Source organism: Rhinopithecus bieti, unplaced genomic scaffold (assembly GCF_001698545.2).
Source record: "Rhinopithecus bieti isolate Rb0 unplaced genomic scaffold, ASM169854v2 scaffold_48387, whole genome shotgun sequence".
NCBI classification, from domain to species: Eukaryota; Metazoa; Chordata; class Mammalia; order Primates; family Cercopithecidae; genus Rhinopithecus; species Rhinopithecus bieti.
In genome coordinates this window covers 698,175-710,714 of record NW_016819911.1, presented here as the reverse complement: position 1 = coordinate 710,714, position 12,540 = coordinate 698,175, and the positions used below count along the sequence as shown (strand labels likewise).

The 12,540-nt window shown below is 33.6% G+C and overlaps 1 long non-coding RNA gene across 2 annotated transcripts in view; it reads right to left on the bottom strand.

Annotated features, from left to right (window-relative positions):
• Positions 1–12,540, bottom strand: part of LOC108520043 (uncharacterized) — a 189,919-nt gene that overhangs the window by 80,422 nt on the left and 96,957 nt on the right. For both annotated transcript variants that reach the window (XR_001882814.1, XR_001882815.1), the window contains exon 3: positions 6,414–6,492. This is a non-coding gene — a long non-coding RNA (uncharacterized LOC108520043). The remainder of the gene's footprint in view (positions 1–6,413; positions 6,493–12,540) is intronic.

Here is a 12,540-nt window from a genome sequence, read left to right as displayed (position 1 = left end):
AACATTTGTTCATTTCAGATTTTAAAAGAAAAGGAAAACTGTTGATTGCTTGATTGGGAAAGAATATAACAATATTCAAGAAGGAAGATGTTATTATGAATCAAGGCTTTCAATGCCAAAAAATCTTTCTGCAAAACAATAATTTTTTCAAGTTAAGTTTTAGAAGTATTGGTTTATTCTTGCTTTTCTTCTATAATTTTCAACAGTATCTCATGCATGTTTCTTTCACAATTGTATACAATTGGTAGGGTACTAAAATACAACGAAGACAAGAGACAGCTTAGAAAAGAAGAAATTGAATAGTGTTTATTCCTTTTGTGATTATTTTCATAAATTTTGCAGAGAAGATATGGCCAAAAGCATCTTGGAGCATGTCCTGACCTTGGAGGAACTTTTCTTCTGGAATATTTCCCCAGTTTGTGTTTGTTTTCTCCCCTTTGTAGTCTTTTATTTTTCTAGAGTAATTGCGATGAATTAAAACATAAAATTCAGAGAATTTTTTAAAAGATAAATACTTATTCAGCAATTTCATGTTTCATTTAACTATACAGATCTGAATATGTGTGTGATATTCTCTTGGATTTTTATGACATCAGCTTAGTTTTAAGGTATGCATTACCTTACATTTTCTTCAAACTGGAGTTTTAGTTGAGGCACTAGTGCCATCTGCTGGACACAATAAAATCAAAGACTCGTGAACACAGTTTCATATGTGAAAAGTCCAACCAAGTAGAGCCCTTGTTCCTTAAAATTTAACCTTTATGAAACACTTACTATTCTTTTCAATGTACTCAGAAACGTACGTTCAGACCTGTTTCCGTTGGTCATTCCAGGAAACTTAATGAAAAGTCTTTTAGGACTATTTGCCATCACAAATACAGTTTAAAAGTACATTCAACATTCAACAAAATTTGCATTGAGCATTCTGGGTACATAAAAATGAAGACGATTCAGAAACCAACTTCAAGATGCTCGTAATCCCATGGATTGATAGAATGAAAAAAGTAATTACGATTGTGAAATTAAAATGCTACAACAGAATAATACCTCACTCAAACAACATGGGAAAATTGCTGTAAAGATATACTTATTCCTAAAATAACAAATATAATATCTCTGGGAGAGATTTTAGATGACTGCCTACTTTTGTAATTGAGAAAAATGAGAGTAAAGTGTTCATATCTTATTCAAATCATATTGTTAGTTAGTGTCAAAGTTGAAACCAGAAGCTAGATGAACTAATGCTCTTTTCATGGTTTCCCTTTCTGCCCAATCATTTCTTACCGATTATTTTACATATAGCAAAGTGAATATAACAAAGTCAATTTTAATAAAAGCTTAAACATTTAATATGTCATAAAGATAATATTGAAAGCATAAAAAAGCAACAAGAAAGACCATTTCAAAATATTCTCACATTACAAATCTATACGCTTGTTTGGTTGCTCATTGGTTTAATATGTGTCTTTTGCCACAAGATTTTAAGATTCCATAACAGAGCTTAGCAAAACGCTTGGCATTTCACAACAGGTACAGAATGAATGAATGAATGAATGAATGAATGAATGAATGAATGAATGAATTCTAGACTTGTTTATGTTCTCTTAATCTAGTGAGAAAGGAAGGACTAAATTAAGCATGACAGATTGCTGAAAAAAAAGGAAAATTGATGCAAATGAATGCAATGAATAAGACTTCGTAGATTTATGAAAATGTTTAGAGCTTGCTCTTACTTCTTTCAGGTACATATTGAAATCCCTGTGGATAATACAGCTATATCTGAATTATTTGATAACTAAATATCAAAGGATTAACACTGTCTAAATGTTGACTTGATCAACATAAAAGGTTTTCCCTACTTTTCTATCTTTAAGACAAATAAATATTAATTTGGATAAGACACTGAATACCAGGGATAGAGAGAGGAGCCCCAGATAGAAAAAAAATGTATTGACCTTGCCATAAAATTGACTTTCTAGTGCTAAGAACAGTTATAATTGCAAATCATGTATTAATTTATTTAACCCTCAAAACACAGCTCAAGATATATTAATTGTTAATTCCATTTTGGAGGAGGAAACACCATAGCATAAGAAGTCTAATAACCTGTCCAATATTACAGAACTAGGAGTGGAGAAGCTGATCTACACAAACAGGCAGTGGGCATCAAAGCCTAAGCTCTTAACCTCTATGTGAGTGGTTCTTAAGGTGTGTTCCAAGGACCTGATTCTCTAATGCACAGAACCTAGTGTCTATTTTCATAACAAACTAAAGCTGAAACAATGAACCAAGAAAACAGATGATTTCAAAGGAAAATATAAAGCATTTGCCTATATGGATAAGCCCACGAGAGCACATACTGTCCGAGTAGACTAAACTGCCTTAAAACACCTACCGCTTATATGTCTTATCACGTTTACATTTTATCTGATTTACATTTTTTTCAGGAGGTGCCTGAGATATTTTGAGGGGGTCCACAAACTCAAAACCATATTCATCATAATATTCAGAAGTTATTTGCTTTTTACATTCTCCTTCTTTCACAAATACATAGTGGAGTTTTTCCAAAGGCTATGTGATGAACTGGATACAGAAATAGGTATGAGGATTCAGCTATATTCTGTTAAGAAAATACTGAAGAGATTTGAAAAGAAAAAAATTCCACTTTCCTCACAAATATTTTAAGAAAATTTATGTATGTATGTATGTATTTATTTATTTATTTTTGAGACAGGGTCTCAATTTGTCACCCAGGCTGGAGTGCAGTGGCATGATCTCGGCTCGCTGCAACCTCTGCCTCCCAGGTTCAAGTGATTCTCCTGCCTCAGCCTCCTGAATAGCTGGGATTAGAGGAGCCTGCCACCACACTTGGCTAAATTTTTGTATTTTTAGTAGAGATGGGTTTCACCATGCTGGCCAGATTGGTCTCTTAACTCCTGAACTCAAGTGATCTGCCTGCCTCAGCCTCTCAAGATGCTGGGATTACAGGTGTAAGCCATTGTGCCCAGACTAAGAAAATGTTTAATTTTGATGAAATTATGCACTCATGTTAACATATAATGAGTTTATTACTGTTGATTTAAATTAATTAGTAGTTTAAATAGATAAAATACTCTAAATAAATTAATAGTTCTTGGTTTTAATTTCTAATAGAGTAAATATCTATAGATATAACCTACTTCAACGAAAGCTCCTTGGAGTCCTCAACAATTTATTTATTTCAAAATTGGCTTTCTCTTATTAAGAGTTTTTTTGGGGGGATTTTTTGGTTTTTTGTTTTTGTTTTTGTTTGAGATAGGGTCTTGCTCTGTTACCCAAGCTGGAGTCCAGTGGTGCTATCTCGACTCACTGTAGCCTCCATCTCCCGAGTTCCAGGGATTCTCCTGCCTCAGGCCAAGTAGCTGGGACTACAGGCACATGCCACTATGCCCAGCTAATTTGTGTTTTTCTAGTCGAGATGAGGTTTCACCATGTTGTCCAGGCTGGTCTCGAACTCCTGGACTCAAGCAATTCTTCCGTCTCAGCCTCCCAAAGTGCTGGGATTACAGACATGAGCCACTGCACCAATAACTGCAAATGTCAGCATTAGCAGTATTTCCTCTTCACAGTTTTACTTGTGATATAGCCTAATAGAGTAAATATCTATAGATATAACGCACTTAAACAAAAACTCCTTGGAGGGCTCAATAATTTTTAAGAGTGTAAAGAAGTCCTGAGACCAAAATGTTTGAAACTCCTTCCATAAGACTTGTGTATAGTGGGTACACTATAATTTGAGTGCTGTTTTCACATTCACATCAGCTTGTAATTCTTACAATACAAAGAGTGCCTCAATAATGACTGGAGTCCATGGACCTTTGGGCATACTTATTCAATATCATCATCTCAAATATTAAAGTCACAACTTCTTAAGTCCATCTTAGTTCAGGCTGAAGCTCAATTATGTATAAGACATACATATAAGCTGAAAAAATTAAGGTTGCAATTGTAGGTTGGATTGTATCACTTAAGGTTTTGGATGCCAGGCTAAGGATGTATTTGTCCATGCTGTAGAAAGTCAATTAAGATTCTGAATATGAAATAGTGGCAAACAGAATTTGAAAGAAGTGAGTAAAATCAAGTGGAGATACAAATATTGAGGGCAGAGGAGAATGGAGAAACACAAGTTCTAATGGAATAAAAATTACTACAAGAAAGTAATGTATGTTTTATTTTAAAAAATTAAAGACATTTGGAAAGAGGAAATTATTTTAAATGCTTTAAGTATATAAAGAGTATTCTGTGAAAAGTATAACTTACTTTCTCTTGTAATGCATGAGTTCTTTTATGGAGAAATGAACTTAAATTTTGGTCAAGTAACTTGGTTAAATTTTAAGTTAAATTGTTGATCAATGAGGATGATTATACACTGGAATAGATCCTAAACAGAATTTCAACAACATCTCTCTCTGAAGATATTATAGAGATTAGTGGTCCATATGATTATAAGCTACAGCAGCTCTCTAATCAAATGGCAATACAATGAAAAGTACAGTGAAACACAGCTGAGAAGATCTGAATTCTGGTCTGATTATGACATACATTAACTTTTTCTTCAGTAACATAGACATATTCTGGGTATCTTTTTTCATATCTTATATGTTATTTATAAGGGCCATCTTGTACATGAAGGTACATGTTGAATATAAAATACTATTCACCAATCGATAACTTATGATGATGAGATCAGTGACACTAAAAAGCCTTTCTATTACTATGACTTTATGAAAATCTAGAATTCATTCTTCTTTTACTCATATGTTTCATTCCAGGGACTGAAAAAATAGCAGTGAGTAAACAAGTAGGATATTTGATGCTCTCCAACTAACAACAGAAACACAAGTTTTTAATAAAAATACTTGGGTTTATACTGGAAATCAATGTTCCCAGATCTTATAACAAATATAAGTATAAAAGTTATACGAAGTCCTGCTAAATGATATTTTCTTGATTCCTTTGGTGATTTTGTAAAAAGTTTAACAAAAGGATAATTCAAAAATGTGGAAGTTGCAGAAGTTTGCAATTTGTTGATGGATATGTTCCAAAAGGTACAGTATGCAGCCTGAATTTTATCCAGACAAAAATCACAACAGAATTCATTAAAAATAAACAAAATCAAATAAAGTTGGTAATTTAATCAAGTTTTGTGGTTTGCTTTCCTAAAATTGACTCAAATATGTTAAAAGATAATCCCCTTTGAGAGGATTTCCTAGATTTGCATTCTATCCTGTAATGAAAAGAGGTAAGTGTATTGTATACACAGACATAAACAAAACTTCTGCTTATACACAAATACATATGCTATATATACATGTTTTTAAAGAGAGGGATTTATTTAGGTGAAATACATTATAGTCTTTTGAAAATGCCTTTAAAATTTTCTTTACCATAATGAAATACAGAAGAAAATAAGATCATTTTACGAGAGAGTTTCATTGTTGCCATCTTTACATTTGAATAGAAACAAAAAGTTAATCTTATGACAAGCCAGGCTTTGATAAACAACTATTTGCATTCTCACAGCACATGTAGCAATAGATAATAAGATTGCCACTATTCAGTTGAGTAAGCACATCAATTGACAGTAAGATCAATAACAGAGATATTAATAAGCATTTCCCCAAATACACACCACACACAAACACACACAAACACACAGAGCTATTCCACAAAGCTTTAAATTTAAGTCATTTGACATCAGTTCCCTAATAATCCACTACTTTGCAAAAGAGGAGGGGAAAACTATTGGCTTAAGTTGGTAACTTTGTGACAATAGTCCAATGGCAGGTATATGTCACATTACACACACCAAGAAAGGAAACTTACTTGTTTCCTCTGGTGCCAAAGATAGAAAGATAAAGTTGCATATTGAATGTTCATGGTGATGTTAATAACATTTTAATATCATTAGACATAGACAATGTTTATATCATAACATATTAATATTATTAAACATGGACAATGTTTACAACAGCAGACATTGGGAAAAGTATTCCAACCTTGTTTACATTTGGGAAAGTGTCTCCAGCTACATATTCATAACAGGTCTTCAGGGGAAAAATATAAGACTGGTTTAGAAAAGCTCTATATACTCCAGAGATTTTCTTTGAAAAATCAGCAATTATTAAAATTATTTTATAATATTCACCTTCTCAAGCATGTTTCTATTATATATAATAAATTTACAGATCAAATTTAAATTCTCCAAACCGAGATTTTAAAATGTTTAAACTGACTTCATTGAAGATAGAAAGTGCACAGTTTGAAAGTGATATTCGAAATCTTCACCAAAAAACTTAAAGACATTATTGACCTTCACTGAGAAAACAAAGTAAATAACATATATGGCAATATTCAATAAATTGAGAACTTACCTCTTAATGATGGAGAAGAAACTGTTCAAAGCAGATGAAACCATTGAACCATTGCCAATAACTGTGAAATGATGCACACCTATAGAAAACAAGCAAACATTTTAACAGAAAAATTAAAAAGCAGTTGCTCTTATTAAAGGCAAATGGTTTCCCATGGGGGAAAAGTAATTGTTCACAGTAATTGATCAAAATCTCTACTGGCCAAGAGAAAACTCAAAAAATTAAGAAAAGAAAATACAAATGACAGAAAAAAAAAAAAATCAATGGGGTAGAGCTTACATTTAATTCCTTAAATTTAAAAGAGCTCCTTATATCCCTGATGCTTAAAACAAGGCATATGTCAAAAGTCGGAGAGGACCACCATGTTATATTCTGGATTATCAGTCCACCAAGAAAGCAGTAGCATTAAGTTGTGATAGTTGAAGGACTGAGTGAATGTATCCAAAATGTTACCTCAATGGATCTAGAATCATAGGAAAATGGTTCCTCCATCAAGTTACTATATTTTCCAACAATTTCTCCACAGAAGCCTTATGCAATTTATCCTGCTGTGTCTAGCTTGGCATACTCTCTTTAGACCAGCGGAAACCAAAATTTACTGTCTTTTGTTAACCCTTAGGATTGGGCATCTTCAAATGTTGAATCCAGTAGAAATGACCCAAAGGATGATCTCAACAACTTATGTACACCTAATTCAGGTCCAATCTTTCTTCCTCTGCCTCCTCCCCCAGTCAGAAGTCACATGGGAAAGAAGAGCTCCAGGGGGCAGTTCATAGGAAGAGAACTTTTTTTTCTACCTCTCCATTCTACTCAAGATAACGCGGCCATCCAAAGAAGATTCATCATTGAGAGATACTCCTGGCCTAACATATTTTCCATTAGCAAAGAGAAATGTCTTTATACCCAAGCACTGGGTATTCCCCCATTCCCCCACTCTGTAGAAGAATCCAGCCCTTCAATGAGCCTACTTTGGAAGATTCTGAAGCACAGCAAAATTCTATTGTTTCTTTCCTAAAGAAATGTTGTGTTTTTCTTTTAGTTTCATTACTATTAAGTGATTAGACCATTATTCAGATATAGCTTGATATAATTCCAATTCAAATATTTTACAAATGCAGGATATTTAAATGTGAGCCTTAAGAGTAAATTCCTTCCATTTTAAATGTATTTTGTCTGTCTTTTGAAATAATCTTGGAAATTTTCCCTTTTAATTTTACTTCTGTTAGGTGAATACTCAATTGCTTATATTGAAGCCTGATAGAATGAATTATATATTTTGAGACAGAGTCTCACTCTGTCACCCAGGCTGGAGTGTAGTAGTGTAATCTCAGCTCACTGCAACTTGTATCTCCTGAGTTCAAGTGATTCTCCTGATTTAGCCTCCCCAGTAGCTGGGATTACGGGTACATACCACCACACCCAGGTAATTTTTGTATTTTAGTAGAGATGGGGTTTCACCATGTTGGCCAGGCTGGTCTTGAACTCCTGACCTCAGGTGATCCACCTACCTCAGCCTCCCAAAGTGCTAGGATTATAGGCGTGAGCCACTGCACCCGACAGAATTATAATTGTTAAAATATTATTTTATAAACATGGATTATTTAAATATGACATTAATAAATTTATATTTTATTCTGTTTATAGCTAGTATAAATAAAGCATTCTGGTTTTAGTTTTGAATAAATCCCCTATACAATAAACTATAGTGAGAGTTTTACATGAACAGTTCAACCAATGATGATATTTGAAACTCAAAGGCCATGTCTATATAACCAAGGGCTACATTTAGCCCAATTACAAGATAAAATGAAGTAGCTTGATATCTACCTGAGTAAATGTTAATTCATTTTTAAAAACAAGTACTTTGTGTCTAATTCTTTGTTATGTCCTGTGATTTATATATATATTATACACACACACACACACATATATATACATATATGTAAAGGGAAGTATATACTCTTAGGGAGTTAACAATAAAAAGTAACCATTTCAAGTTTTCTAGTTAAAATAAAATTAAATAACTTTAAAATTTTACAAATCACTATCTCCAAGAGCATATATTTAGCATCCATCTTCTCATATCTGAATGCTATCAGGTTTTCCTGACTAAACATCCTTTGTAGGCAGGGACAATGTTGCAGTACAGTATCTTTGAACGCAGTTGCCCAGTAAACATTATAAATATATTGATATTATGATATTAACCTAACAAGCATTTAAAAACCACTTTCTTTGTGCAAGACTTAGTCCTAAATACTTTTAAATAACTCATTTAACTTCATAACATTTGTGAGTTAAGTAGTATTACAATCCCTTATTTAAATATGGGAAAACTGAGTACTAGGGAGAATAAGTAAATGACCCAAGGACACATGGCTCTAAGATGGCTCTGCTAGGATTCAAGCCCGGATGACCTGGTTTTAAAGTCTACCCACTTAAACACTATACTATGTTGTTTGGATGAAGAAAAATAGCATCTAATGACTGAAGCTACTATCAGCAACGATTATTGTGTCATTGTCATTAAAACTCTTACATGCCCCAGTCTGAATTCTTTTTGATCCAGGTAATTTCTTTTACTCTCTGAGACTCTAGTTTTTGCCCAATTGTTTGCACACTTGACGTGTAAGTTTTCTAACAATTCGCTGTTTATTATTTGAAAAGGAATGATATGACACATTCCATCTGATGTGTATGGGTTCATTTATGTAGTGTCCTTCTACTTGGAAGAAACATCCTTTTTCTGCCACACTCTTTAGAGGTATGATCAAATGGTTGGCCTTTCCAGTAAAATCATTCCTCGGAGATACTTTCTCACTTCCCAGAAATCAACTAAATATCTCAAGGTAAGACAGAGTGTCTGAGAAGGAGAGAAATTATCCTAAAAGAAAAAGAATACATAATAGTCTAAAACAACAATAGCATTTAATAAATCTAAGAAAACTTGGCACTTTCCATACCATAAAATGCTAAGGTTACCACTGATAAATTACCAAATGCTTTTCTCTGTCAATGGGATAAAACTGCCTACTTGGAACTGAGCCGAAGACCGAGGCCTTCCACAGAAAGAGACTACCCAACATTCAAATGTGTAAGTTATCCTCAACTAGCATTTGGGTCCTGGTTCACAGGACAAGGGCTCCTGCCTTCCCCTTTGATACTTGTTGGTGTGTAAATCCACAGCACTTTGGAAAATATTATATAACTCTGTCAATACTTAAAGATAGACTTCAAGGTGACCAGGAAGTTCCCAGCCTGTGGGTCAGAGATTCTGTTCCTAGGGAGAATTGGAAAGCAAACATAAGAAGGTTTTCTCATCTGCTGTTCAGTATCATTTGGGTACCAAAGCTGAATCAATAATTGGTCTCTTTGGAAGATGTAGTTGAATCAGCTCCTAGTCCCAGAAAAAAAAAAAAAGTGTAGTAAGAGCCATATAAAGCCATGTAACATAGTGATTCCACTAATGATTTTAAAACAGTGTCAATAATAACTGTATGGAACAAAAAATTTATACTTCTTGAACTTGGTTTAAGAATAAGACCAATTAAAACAAAGTCAGAAGTCAAAGAATAAGAAAGTTTAACTGCTATAATAATATCACTACTCCTGAAATTACAATGAACACATTTACTCAAGAAACCAAAAAGAAAAATAAAATGTAGAGTCCAAAGACATTTTTCAGTAAAACAACTAAGAAAGTGAAAAAAAAAAAACAACAACTTGTTTTTCGTGTTTTCTTCCTGTTTATTAAGAAGAAAATTCCTTCTAAAAAAAAAAAAAAAAAAAAAAAAAAAAAAGAGCTGGGGATCATGTAAGATTCTCTAGACCTAGACTAAAGAAGGCAAATCTTTAGATAAATAAATAAATAACTTCTAAGGGAAAGGATAAGAGTAACTAATAACTAATTGGAATGGGTAACGTTTGGCTAGTAACTACTACCCTGGATATTCCAGCACAAAACTTACAGATTAATGAGCTAGTCACTTTGATAGCATTAAAGAAAAAAATACATATATGCATATCTGAAGTTGGAGACAATGTATGTACAGAAGAAAACATGTGAATTTTGGAGTTAAAGGACCGTTATTTAAATCTAACTTCTGCCTATAACATTTGCAATTAACAAAGTTACTTTGATAATTAACAAAGTAATAATACTTTGGAATTTTTAAAATTCTTAACTCAAATGATATTTTCAAATTCCATGTGGAACACTGGCATAATAGTGGTATGGGTAAGTTTTATGATGGTTTCGAGAAAAAGTCCCTTCTGATTGAATTCCTAGTTATGTCTGTATAAAATCAGATAATGTTTTAAGTGAGTGGTGCTTTAACAAATTGTTGTTGGCCAAAAGCCATTTGATTCATTGATAAAACTTCTAACATTTATGACATTCGTGTACAGCATTCAAAAGCATTCCAATGTAACCTCTCTCATCATCCATCAGTTACTCTGAAAACAGGCAGAGCCCTTGAGTGAGACATCTGGCTAGACTCCTGCTCACCTTTGATCTCGTTATCTGGGACTCATCCACTGCAGCAATCACAGCCCTCCCTGGCTTTCTAAGTTAATATCTTAGTATGTTTGAAACAATCCAAATTTTGTATATCTTCAAATACGTTGTTAATTTAATGCTTTTATTATCTTGGGACAGTGGGAAGAAGGGAGAGATTAGGCGGTCTAGATAAGTTACATCCTTTTTCTCTCCAGTTTATATGCACAGAACTTCTAGAAAGTTCATTTTACTCCTTTACATATAAGACGGAATCAGTGTGTTGAAGTGGGATTTAGGAGTGAGATGAAGCAACATTTACTGAGCACCTATGATATGCCAGGCACAGTATTCTGTAAATTTAAATATGATGTATTAAGTATCATATATAGTATGTAAAGTCTGTGTATATATTCATATGTATATATTCTCTGTGTGTGTGATTTAATTCAATAAAGATATAATTCCAATCTGCCTTCAAAGCTCAACCTTACTGTTTAGTTCCATGCGGTCTGGGGCAAATTATTTAATTACTCTGATTTTCAATTTCTTCTATTAAATGAATATATTGACTTAACAAGATTGTTCTCAGGAGTGAATGGAATAAAACATTAAAAAGTATTTAACATACTTCTCAGAACCCAATAGGCACTCAATAAAATCATAATGTCTATTATGTAAATACTTACCATTTAACATGTACCAGGCACTGTTTTAAGTGCTTTTTAAATATTGACTTCTAAAATGTTCATTATAATCTTTAGGTCACCCACTATTATAATCCATCCTTTACTGATAAACTGAGTACTTGAGAGGTTAAATGACTTACCTGGGGTCACACAATTAATGGAGACAGAACTAAAATTAAAACCCAACCATTTTCATCCCAGAGTATCTGCACCTAATCTAACCATTACATTCTACTGTCAGAGTTGACTCTCTAGCAAAAAAAAAAGAAAAAGAAAAAAGTTTTCTTTAGGAAATTTAAAACAAAATAATATTTATCCAGTTAAATCAATTATCAGGGTAACTGCAAATCATATTAGTGTTATACAGACATATTCCAAATAACCAACTACTCACTCACAAAGAAGATAAACAATACATAGGAAATGACTGGTACACTCAATTAGGATAATTCAAAGAGGATTTAATTGAAACAATTATTTTTAAAAGTATAAGCTGATCATAGAGAAGAGTGCAATATCTCAGGCTAGCAGTATTGAGGTTGTGTCCATCAGAAAGGACAAAGAGAGTGGGTATTACTGGAACCCAGAAAGAGCAAGTCATGTGGGGAGAGGCAACCAACCTGAAGCGACTGGGCAGGGAAGGAGGCAGGACATTTAGACCCTGACTTCACAGTTGCCCCCTGGGGATCTCCTACCTCACTAGCAGTTAGAAATCAAGGAAACCAGCCAATGTCATCCATACAGGCCTGCCTGCTGGGGCCAGAACCAAGAGGAGAAGACTGTCAGAGGCATTTTTCCACCTCTGCTGCTGATACCCAGGCAAACAGGGTCTGGAGTGGACCTCAAGCAATCTCCAACAGACCTATAGCTGAGGGTCCTGACTGTCAGAAGGAAAACTATCAAACAGGAAGGACACCTATACCAAAACCCCATCAGTACATCA